Genomic DNA, 12915 nt, shown 5'->3' with positions numbered 1-12915 from the left:
ATTTACCCCCAAACTAACTTTTTAATTACCATGAACCCTAAACTGATATACTTATGATAAATTTACTTTTCGTTAATTTACGTTACATCTTACCGTCAAATTCTTGAGTCACCTGATACATGGCGGTTGATGGGTATGCTCATTTGTGGTCTTTACCCTTTGAATATTATAAGTGTATTAGTTAGAGATTTTTTTGCAGTATTAACTGGATTTAACGAAAATTAACGAAAGATAAATTTTTCACACGTATATCGGTTTGAGGTTTTTTTTATGGTTAACAAATTAGTGCGGGATATATTTGTCGTAGATATATAAGTTTATGATTTTTCTTGATAAAAGATTACAAACTATATTACTGCAGAGTTTTTTATGGTATTCATCATTTTAAATTGGACAAGTTCATTTTGATCGGAGAAGTGGTCTCCTTAAATAGTTAACTTAGACGGAATAGAAGTGTCACCAAGCGGAGACCACGAAAGTCCGAAGAACGAGAGGCACCGCCGTCCATTCCGTCCGCACTGGGGGAAACTCGAAACGTCTTTTCTCAATCCGATGGACGGCGCGTTGGTGTTTTGTCGTTTTGCCGTTTTGCGATGACGTGTCTTTGGAGGGAAATAGAAATAATAGAAGTGGGTGTGGGGGGGCCCACTGAAGCCAGCGAGGCTTCGTATGAAATATCGGTTGCGGGTCCCATGTTGACAAGGTCGTCCTTGGTGTGCGCGTGTGGCCCCACTCCGTCATAGAATTATTAATCTTCTAGGGGAAAACGACATGATCCACGGACTTCAGTTAACTGTCTACCATGATCTACGCATTTTATTTATTTAATATAATCTTGAATTTAATACCCACAAGCAACCTGATCTCTAAATTTTTAATTTATTTAATATAATTATTGAGATTTTGATATTTGTATAATTTAGTTCTTGGACTTATGAAGATGTCCGTCGCCCCCGATCTTAAATTGGTTCTTTGCTACATTGAATATTTTCATATAATTAAGTAATTATGTTGAACATGCATCAAAATTTCATAAATAATATTATACAAATTAAAATTTTATTATGCTAAAGTTTAGAGATCACATTAAACAAAGCACGGGAATTTCTCTTGATGATGATGATAGTGAGTCAATATTTTCAATTGATGATGAACCATCGCCGAAGATCCTTTGTGCCATAAAAGCCTATTCTTGTGATTCAGATGATTAATTCCCAAGCGACATCACTGCATATTGAATCAAATTTCAAAAATCATTTGTGTCGTTATCCCTCATTTTTTTATTTTATTTTTCTGCTGCATTATGATTATTTTTTGACATTTATAAAAGGAAATAAATAAATATCTAAAGAAAATATCCTCTCTCGCTGCATGTTCTAATTTCGAAATCACGAGTTTTTATTTTAAGGCTCCGTTTGTTTCGTGTAAAAAATATGACATTTTCTGAAAAATGTTTTCTAAAAAGTCATTTTCCAGAAAAAAAAATGATGATATTTTTTGTCATTGTTTCACTGAAATTTGAAAACGAACCGAAAAACATCTTCTCTTTGCCCAAAAAACCCTTCATTGGGGGATTGATTTCCTCGCCCCACTTGGAAAATCTTTATATATAAACCCATCCCTGCCCAGACTGCCTTTTGTTAGGCTCGGCCAGGCCGCCATCGCTCCTCGCGTGGTGGTCCTCGTCACCAACGTCCAATGCCCGGCGATGGAGCGGGGTCGACAGGGGATCGATGAGATCTTCCCCACCCCCACACTCCCAACCCATTAATCCCTTCTCTGACATCTTGTCCCTTGTCCCACTCTACCTGTCCTACCAAATTTTCCAAAAGTAATTAATTCAACGCGCAAATTTTTTCAACAATACAAAGTTTGACATAGACGGTGTATGAATAAATATAAAATCTGAGCTTAAAAGGGTATTCTTGAAATGAATAATTTAGGGCGGGCTTTTATGAGCGATCATCACAACACTTTTGGAGGATAAATCATTTTGGAAACGCAATTTTTGAAGCAGAAATCCGTTTGATTATACAACTTTATTTTTCTACTTCAAGAGTTTTTTTTTTTTTTTTGCTTCAAAAGTAATTTTGAAACCACTAGAAGAAGTAAAAAAAAAGTTTACTTCTCTTAAGAAGTACAAAAATCAACTTTTAGTTGGAAACTGATTTGTAGAGCAAGAGTGTTGCCATGCACGCCCTTGCGCTGTAGAGTTTATTGGGCACATTTTGCAAACAATGAGACGAAGTGAAATAATTGAAAAATGTCCGCTGAACTTTTGTACTTTCCTATAGTATTTTCTACATGAGCAATGTCGCATTAAAATACACATACATAACAATGTGTTCACTTTGTGAAAATTGCTCGGAAAGATATGTTTTTCCTTTGGTAGCAATGTATTTAAAAAAAAAAAAAAATCCTTGAGTCGCAATATCATTTTAATCATCTCAAATCATTAAGTACTATATTATAACAAAAGTTTCACTAATGATGGCTCTAAAAACAAAGTTTTTTTTTTTTTGCTTAAGTACATTACAAGTGTCAAAACTTGTGTACGGCGCTCACTTTAGAGCCAAAACTTTCAAAACGATCACTCAAGTATCAAATTTTTTGAAAAACGATCACTTGAGTACCAAAACTTTCAAAGCGATCACTTAAATGTCAAATTTTTTGAAAAATGCTCACTTTAGTGTCAACTTTGGCCAACCACATCAGCTCAAATATTAATAAAAAAAATATGCCACATTGGATTTTCGGCCAACCATGTCAACTTAAATAAGAGTTGGCACTAAAATGAATATTTTTAAAAAAAAGTTAACACCTAAATGATCATTTTAAAAGTTTTGGCACTAAAATGAGCACCATACACAAATTTTGACACTTGTAATGTACTTAAGTCTTTTTTTTTTTTTTTAGCGTCATGAAAGCTCATTTTAAGTAGGTAAATCTAGTTTATATCACGTAACGCGTGAGTCACAATTTAGATTTTAACCCGAATTCACTAATGCAAATCTTAATTATAAAGCCAATTGATGATGTTAGATTCAAAATTCGTTCTTCTTTCATGCAAATTATGGCACATATCATTGACCTTTCGAAAATTATAATTGTGGTCGATGCTCAAGGACAAGGGACTGTCCGGGTGTTGTGCACGGGTTACAAATTTGGTGACAAAGCACGAGTCATGATTTTCTATTTATGTGACAAAAAAAAATTGAAAATAGGGATGGATGATAAGATTATTACTATCTAAAGGACAATAAAAATCAAGAAGTGTCGATCCTTGATCTCATCCAAATTGCTATGACCAACCATCAAATGGTCAAATCCAGCTGCGTAGGAATTGTTAGGCATATAAGTTGATTTGACGTTTCAAGAAACATCTGTCACCCCATGCCAACGTCATCATTTTCTGCTAATCAACTTTAAAAATATATATTTTTCGACGCTACAAATGATTTTAAATTTTGATACAATACGTAACGTGATTTTTGAATTTTATTCTCGATATGTAATATGATTCCTGAATTTTTAATTTGTTGACTATAATTTATGAAGTGTTGGTACATATTTAACTTAGTTTCTAAATTATATAAAAATATTTCGAAGTTAACATTGGAGTTATTGCGAAAAAAATACATATATTATTGAGACAGAAAAAAAAAACGATTTTAAAGTCAAATTGAAGTTTCGTGGTTATGGTTATCGTCTTGGTCTACTAAATATTCTATAGGTCGTCGTCATTTAGTGAATTTCGGAGAAAGCATAGAAATATTGGGTAAAGTAATTATTTGTCTAAGGAGAAATGCGGACAAGATCTGACGTGGCTTTGCGATGACTGAAAATTTTCAATGATTTTTTTTAAAATCGAGTTTTATTTTAGGCACACGTTTTTGCGTAGACTTTTTTCTATGCCTTACATATTCGTCACCGTTGATATTTGGCCGCTAATTATGATAGTTGTTGCGCGTATAAGATATGATTTTTTTAGAACATTCGATATCGTTAATATTTAAAAACCAAATAATTACCTAATCGATACGTACACTAATTCAATTTTAAACTTTTAAATTTTGCCAATATTGTTTTGAACCTTTTGCATGTAATCCTTCTAGTCAATTGCTATTGGAAATTGCATACATGGCAAATAGGCGTTGACCGTTATATGTAACACGTTAATGAGGACAATTTGTGGATCGTCACATCGGCAATTGGCCAGAAATACTATGTAAAAATTTTGCACAAAGTTTTATGATTATATTGGTTAAATTAAAAAGTTTGCAGCTGAATTGATATTCGTACAATTTGTTTAGAACTGAATTGAATATTTTTTTTAATCACGTGGTTTTATATTTATAGATCACATATCCCAACATCTAAAATACATATCCATATTCTCATTTTACGAACCATCCAAAATCTATGTGAAGGTCGGAATGTACACAGTACACGCAAAAAAATTAGACAAAATTTTCAAATTTTTTTTAAACATATTGTATTTGTGTCTTTCAATTCTAAAATTTTTGATGATTTGCCAATGTAGTTTTTTCACTGATTTTGATTGAAGAACACCGACATGGAGGTTTAGCCGGTGCCTACAATTTTTTTTTTTTTAAATTTGTCATTCTCTTTTTTCTTCTACTTCCCTTTTCGCCGGTGGTTGGTCTTAGGTGATAGTTAGAGAGGGCTGGGCAAGGGTTGCCCTCTCCCGAATTGGTGAGGATCACCTCTCCCGCGGTCGGCGAGGGCCAATGACGGCTTGCAAGCTCTTGCTTAGTGGATAGAGATGGTTTCCAAGCGCTTTGCAGCCGTAATAAAGGAAAAAGAAAGGAAAAGAATAAATAAACAATTCAAAATCAAAAAATTCAAAAAGTAGCAAAAATTGTCTAGGAAGGGCCGATTGCTAGTGTTCATGTTAGCAATTTCAGTTAAAAAATGGCCGGATGGACTATTTTGACAAATTGTCAAAATGGTTAAGACTAAATCAACCAAATCAAAAGATTTAGGAATGAATTCGCACGAGTGCAATATGTTTACGATTTTTTTGATAATTTTTCAAACAAACTTATATTTTGACAAATAAAAGTTTTAAACTTGCTGATTCACCCTCAAATTTTGCTATACCATACTTAAGGCTTCAATGTTTCATATAACAATAGGATCTCTTTGCTTTAATTTCACCGATTCTCTTGTAATAATTTTTTTTTTTTACATGGCCTTAGGTCTACTTGATATAAGTGTCTTCAAGGTCCAAATGAGAAAATCATGAAGTAATTAACATTGGACGATCAGACAAAAGCACATGTATCGTTTCGAATAGGCCGCACACGATGAGGTCGACATGGGAACAAAGAAGATATTGTATTCCCGATCTCTAAATTATGAAATTGAAAGTCACTTGTCCAAACCAAAATGCTACCTGTTCCTCGGAATGATTATCGAGCCCCACTAGCTTTTCTTTAATTATTTTTAGATGGTAAAATAAAGCTAATCTCACTCTTTCTTTAAAGTGATTAATTATGGGGCACGACTGTGTCTCCACAATAAATAATCACATAAGCAAATGCCAATCCTGCGTTGATTTATTCAAAAAGATTCTGTCGTATGATTTTATGCTGGTTGGATGACGACATAATTATCGGACAATGTTAATTCGATAATATCGAACAAGATTAACAAAAATAAAATAAAATAGTTCGATGACACCGAATCTATGCATAAGGATGCGCCAATTTGAAGAATTTGTTACGCATTTGAGCGTTGTATACATAACTCCGGTCTCGAAGTGAAAGTTTATGAAATGATGTATCCTAACTTAAATGATGAATTATAAGAATTAACATATGCCCTTCAAACCAATTGATGTATCTCTAAGCACAAGAATTTAATTTCAATAATTTTCCTTATTCATTACAAACATCTTTTTCCCTCTTCAAATCCCAAATGCCCTAAATATGCATCCATTTATTTTTCTTCATTTTTAAAAATCTATGTGGGTTTTGTTAGGATTTGGGGAATAGCCACAACAAAAAAAGAACGTAAAAGCAAGAAAGAGAAATCGACACACAAGATTTATCTCGATTCATCATTAAATCAGGATTACATCCAGTAGAGGATTTCATTATAATTAGCATATCGCATCTCTTTGTTATAATTCTGAATTACACGAGAAAGATATAATATATAATATAAGCCATTAATGGGTTCAAGTCCAAATTAATTGTAAAATATGGATTTAAACTATAAAAGCTCTATAGTGTCTAGGGGATGCTACCCCTTTGAAACTCTCGCCAGGCGCCTCCCCCACCAACTCACCGAAGAGCAGGACCTCTGTGCTTTTCAAGTCAACGAGGAGTATGAATCACATCTCAATATGTTTCTTTTATTTACTTTTCTTTCTCCATTTTCTACTCTTTCCCCCTCTGTTTTTCGGTATAAATTCATGCCAGTTCAACATAGCATCGCGATGCCAAAGAACCCACTCAGCACTTCATCACCTCCAACTTGGAGACAAAGACCAAGACTTACGCCTCCAGCTCATCTTAATTTGGGCAATCAATCCCTTCCTTGATTCTTAATTTAATCAAAACTTGCAATCATTTAGTGAAATTTTTTATTAAAAAAAAAAGGAAATTTAAAGGAGTGGACCTTGACGTGCTCTGTCCCCACTTAATCCTCAATGATTTCCCACTGAAAAAAAGGAGGAAAATAAAGAAAAAGGGATCACAAATATTGGAGACTTTAAAGCAAGCAAGTGGGGTCAAAGAACCTTTTCTTTTTCCCCCTACATGAACCAATTTGCAAGGAAGCAATAATGCTCCTTTGTCTCCTATCACCAATCTCATCGCATCTTTATAAAAAAAAAAAATATGCTGTCTTGGGAAGGGGTAGTGGAAACATCCTCCTAGAAAGACAACATCTTAAATTATCCAAGGCCAAAAGTTTTTTTTTTTTTTTTTGTCAGAAAGGCCAAAAGGTTAAAGATTATATTCTTTGTTACCTTTTACTTTTTAGAAATGTTTGTGTCACTCTAGGTTTCGAAACTTTATCACAGGATGAAGTATAGTCCATAGCATTCGGATCCGCTAAAAGATGCAAGTTCTCACATTGTCTTAAATAAATTCAATCATAAATCTTTTAATTATGCTGCTTCAATCTTAAATCTTTTTACAATTGACGATCATTCCGGTCAATTTTGATTAGAAATTAATTATGTGAATGCCAACTATCCTACGTGGCAAGATCGGCCATAATGTGGACAACTTTTATAATTTTTATGATTTTTATTCATTTCTTCTTCTTTTTTACCGTTAAGAGCCAACCCTAGACCCCGTCGGCCCTTAACTGTTAAAAAAAGAAAGAAAAGAAAGTGCAAAAATTCAAAAAATTAAGAAAAAAATTTGCAAAAGTTGTCCACTTCAGTGCACGTGTCACATAGGATAACCGGTATTCACATTGACAATTTTCAATCAAAATTGGTTAGAAGTACTATATTGACAAATCATCAAAAAATTTAGGACTAAATTGACGCAATCAAAAGATTTATGACTGAATTAGCCGTCGTACATATTTACGACCTTTTAAACAATCATCCCCATTTTGATTACAATTTTATCGATTGGCCCAATCATCGGACGAGCCCATCCATTACATTCGCATCGCTCATGGTCGAAGGTATACCACGCGAGCGAAACGCGCCTTTGTTTTAGTTGAAGCAGAATGTTAGATCCACACAATGCACACGCAAGTAAGGTAAATGGGAAATTGTTCATTTAGGTGTCTTTTTAGTTTTCTTTCTTTTTTGGGTGAATTTGATATAGTAAATTTTGAATCCTGAATTGGTCACTTCGTGTCAACGATGTCATTGGAGGCAATCGCCGTTTGTCATGAAAAATTTATTGCAAAATGCAGGGTGTCGACATAATTTGGTTCGAGCCAATCCGGGCCACAAGCTAGTCTTCAGCAACTAATCTTAAGTCACATTACTGATTAGTGTACCTTACCTAGTTTCTTGTGGCTAGACTTTGGTCAACGGCCCAAGTTTGATGTTATCGTTGGTTGTGAAATTTGCACATTCGTTGATGTTTCTTGGTTTTGACTCAAGACTCCGTTCGAGTACCGCGTGGACGGTTAATCAAAACTCTAGGGTTCTTATTTGACAAATCGCAATTTAGTGACCGGCGTAATCTAAGGCTCCGTTTATTTCACGAAAAAAAACTTTTTGAAATTTTTTTTTTGAATTTTTTTATTGTTTGGTTCACAAAAAATAAACTAGTCAAGAAAAATATTCCATCAATGGAATCAAAAGTGAGGGAAATGATTTTTTTTCTTTTCTTCCTATACTCATTCACATTCATTTTTTTAAAATATTCCAAAAGAAATTATGAATTTTTTTAATAATATTTTATTTTATTTCTTCCTCTCGTTGGTTGCCGAACGCAGTAAGGGATGAGCCTAGCCGACCTCGGGTGAGGCTCCACCTCCCTAGATTCGGCAAGGTGGAGCTCGCTTGAGGCTAGCGAGCTTGACCTCCCATGGGTAAAGCTTAAGCCTCGGCTACGGTCTGTCATCGACTGGAAGAAAGAAAGAAAAAAGTATAAAATAATTTAAAAATTAATTTTTTTGGTAATTTTCTCCAAAAAAAAAATCAAATCGGATTTTTTATACCAAATGGGGAAAAATAATTTTCTATTCATTTTCAGGTTGTAGCCAAACACTAAAAAATATTTTCATTTTCATGAAAAATGGCTTTCTCGAAAATATTTTCCAAAAAGTCTCAATTTTTGCGAAACAAATGAAGCATGAATATACCATTTGCTGATAATCAAGTGGTTTAAGATTTGATTTGTAGCTCAACAATTTGTAAAAAGAACTAACTCCAATACCATGTTAGGAAAGTCCGATCCAAGCGCTTAAACTGATAGATGGAAGTAAATCACCCGAACATAAAGAGTATATGAAACACATTGTCAAGTGATATGGGACTTTGATAAAACAAAAAGTGATGCGAGACTTTGATAAAATAAAAAGTGATGTAAGGCAATATTTCAACAACACTTTGGCAGTTTACGAATTTGGGTTAGGTATATTGCTGATATCGGGCTTCCCATTTACTTTGCGATTCGCGCAAGTGTAACAGGCTTGTCCAAGAGTAGTGGCGTGGGCAAGATACACGTGGCCTCACTGAACATTTTGCAATAGTCTAGGAAGTGTAACGACGTTCTTCATTATTTGATTAGACAAAAGGGCTGTATCGAATATTTAGGATTAATTTAAAGATCACATCGAACGAATTAAAAAGTTGAAAACTTGACATTACACGTTAGATCAAAGTTTGTGATTGCTGGTGTCATGTTCCCATTCTATCAACTCTAGACACTCTTTAGGGAATAAAAAGGAAAGAAAAGAAAAAGGTGTGTGACTTCCTGGTCTTCTTTTTACAAAGCTTCACTCTTTCTATTTACTATTAGTCAAGTTTTGAGTGGCCAGGAGGAAGAAAAAGTCAATCCTCTCCTTTTCTCCTTCTTGCTTTCTCTATTTCCGATTTTTTTTTTTTTTCAGAAGGTCCCCTATAATGCATATTCTTTTTTTTTTTTTTTGCCCTTTTCCTCCTCCTCGACTCTTTCTCAATTCTCACTCATCCGATTTTGTCCCAAGCCTAAGTCGTTCCCGGGTTGGGCCGACAACATCATGAATCGGGTTGTCTAGCGATGTGATCAAGGTAAAAAAAAAAAAAAATGAAGAAATTTTAATTCCCTCTCCCTTTTTCTAGCTAACTTTTCCAATCTCTCTCCATGGAGCGAAAATATATGATCGTATTTTAGACACGTGTCAAGACTTTAGCTTACATTTGCGCATAACACAATTGTTAGGGATAAAATGTCAACAAAGTTCTCAAGCTATTGTATTTGTGCCAATTCAATTCTAAATCTTTTTTTAGTATCAATTCAGTCCTAAACCTTTTGTATTGATACCAATTCAATCCTAAATCTTTTGTTTTTATGCCAATTGAGTCAATTCGATCAATTTTAACTGAAAATCACTAACGTGGATGTCGATTGTCCTACATGGTACGATCGGCGCTTATGTGGACATTTTTTTTGGCACATAGGATTGAATTTGCACCAATAAAAATTTTAAGATTGAATTGGTACCAATGCAAAATGTTTGGGAATGAATTGACATCAAAAAAATGTTTAGGATTGAATTGGTATCAATGCAATAGGTTTAGAACTTTGTTGACACTTCTCCCCAATTGTTAGGGTTGAAGTATCTATCTTAGCTCTTATACCCACGGACCAGGCAACTGTGATGTGTATAAATAAAGAAAAATTAATAATTTCATGTCATAGTCTCACCTAATGGTAGGTATAAGCTGGGTAAAACTATTGGTTGTTTTTAATTATTATTCGCATGTTCCATAAAATATGGTTATGGTGATGTATCGGATTTTCTTTTGGGCCGACTATTGATGCATTTGGTGGGCTGAGTGAGACAATCAATATGGGCCGCCCACTCAATTGGCCTCAAGCCCAACGCCTGGACCGTCCTCATGGAAAGAACCCGTCAACTGAACTTCATTAAAAGTATTCCTTCGGCTTTACTTAATTAGTTTTATAAACCTTGTCACAAAAGTACAATTAAGTTTTAAAAATTTTAAAAATACAATCAAATTCTAAAATTTGTGAAATAAATGCAATAAAACATTTTCCTTTGACTCCGTCCAATTTGACTAGTGAAAAATGCTGGTGTGACTTTTTTGATTATTTTCACTCTCCTACGTGCCGATAAATTAACTAAAGTATGAAAAATGAGACTATCCTAATTTTCTTACCCTAAATCTCTATCACATACTTTTATTTCTCATTTGATGTAATTCTTACTGTCTAAAATTTAGAGTAAAGACAATATAAAAAAAATACAAACTAAAAAAAAAAATCACAGGCATGGCCTGCAGCCCCTCACCGATGGGTGTCATCGCCGGAGACGGCCGGCAGGAGTTTCCAAAGATCAGTTTCAGGTTTCCTAGTGTGGGGGAAAAATATCATTTTGCGATGCTCCTCTGTTTGGTTTTTTATTTTTATTTTTTTTTATATTTTTTTGGGATTTCTTGACTGGAATTAATGTCCTTTTTGTTCGTTCAAGGTGAGGAAGGAATGCCGGTTTAACCTCTCTATGCATCGATCATGTTCTCGTAAGTTTTCTGGGGTGGATTACATTGTGAGCAGGTCATGTGGCTATTGTTTCGGGGAACGTTGGTGAGGGTCACCGGGATCCCCCGCCGGCCTAATCCGGTGAGGTGGGGGCGGCAGCGGCACCCCACGGGTGGGGGTGCAGGCACTCGTCTATGATTTTATTTATTCAGTTATTTATCCAGTTGTGTTTTCTAACGTTTTTATTTTTAAATCTAATTGAATTAAGATTTGGGGCAAAATAGTAGGATGCTGGACCAAAATGTCAACGTTGGGGAGAAAAAATAATATAAAAAAAGCGTCAACGTTTTTCATTAGTCAAATTAGACGGAGTTAACTGAATTTTTTTATTGAATTACTTTGATAAGTTTTATAAATGAATTACACTTATTAAAAGCTTTGAGTCGCACTTTCAAAATAAGTTTTGGGATTTTCACTAAACGGTCAGATTGGATGAACATATTTACGTACTTATAGAATTAAAAATTAAACTTTCCTTGCTTTTCTTTTTTTTCCCTTTTATGCATTGTGAAGACTAATATGTGAACGTAAATATGAAAAATATCAAAGGACTTTAACGACAACCTCTTGCCCTTGCAGGAGATGCAACCTTGTAAAGGTTTTTAGGTAAGCAATGTTGAACCATTGTTTTCTATGTATCCTATCTTCGTGTTGTCCCCCATGACTATTTTGTGAAATTTGAAACTTATTTGGCTCTATGAATATCAATTAATTATTATTATTATAGTATATACCATTGTGATTATTAGGAGTAATGTCAGATATTTTGCTTAATTTAACACGGCATCACGTGATTCCCGCGAATGCCCATCCTAATAAATGAATGAATGATTGTTTTTCTATCTCATACTCTTTTCTTATGTTTCATTTTCACCTAACATAATGCCACGATTTAGATTTATTGCGTGTATACATTACATGAAGAGGATTTGAATAGTAGAAAGGTTATGTTGCCACTTGAGGATTCTCTAAAGCTTTTGATTATTTACTTAGGTTCCATTTGTTTCGTCAAAGATAAATGATTTGGATAAAATTTTCTTGAAAATGCTTTCTTGTATAACTTTGAAATAATTAGTCGACGAAAAATATTTTCATTATTTATAGCTATCTTTTGTGGACAATTTAAAATAATTTTCATCCATTTATTTTCGTAGGTGATACAATGTTTAGAGATATATCATTATCGGTAATACAAATATCTTTTTATTAACTAATTATTTTGAGCGATACGAGCTATCATTTTAAAAAAAAAATTTCAACTCATTTATTTTTCACAAAACAAACGGAGCTTTAATAAGACCTTCGTCTATCTCCTTTTCCATTATGGATATCTCGTCTGTCTCCTTTTCCATTATGGATATCTCGACTAATCTAGGCTCAACGATTATGACACTTTCTCGTGGATGCATGCAAAAAGCCTCATACGCATGCCGCATGCCCATGTGGGTAAAATATCGTCGCACATGAAAACTCGACTAATCTAGAATTACCATATTTTCTGTTATTAATATGTGGTTATTATCAATTATATAGATATACACATACATTATCAATTTTTTTTTTGGTCGGCTAAACACAGACATTATTGTCATTTTGCCGATGAACAACCGAGATGGAAAATACTTTAAGTTCCTTTAATTTACCACTTTATTTAGATTTTACAAAAGTGCTCCTAGGTACTTTTTAATTTCCCATTTTAATA

Source organism: Rhodamnia argentea, chromosome 6, assembly GCF_020921035.1.
Source record: "Rhodamnia argentea isolate NSW1041297 chromosome 6, ASM2092103v1, whole genome shotgun sequence".
NCBI classification, from domain to species: domain Eukaryota; kingdom Viridiplantae; phylum Streptophyta; class Magnoliopsida; order Myrtales; family Myrtaceae; genus Rhodamnia; species Rhodamnia argentea.
The sequence above is the reverse complement of the archived record's forward strand: the minus strand, read 5'-3'. Positions refer to the sequence as shown.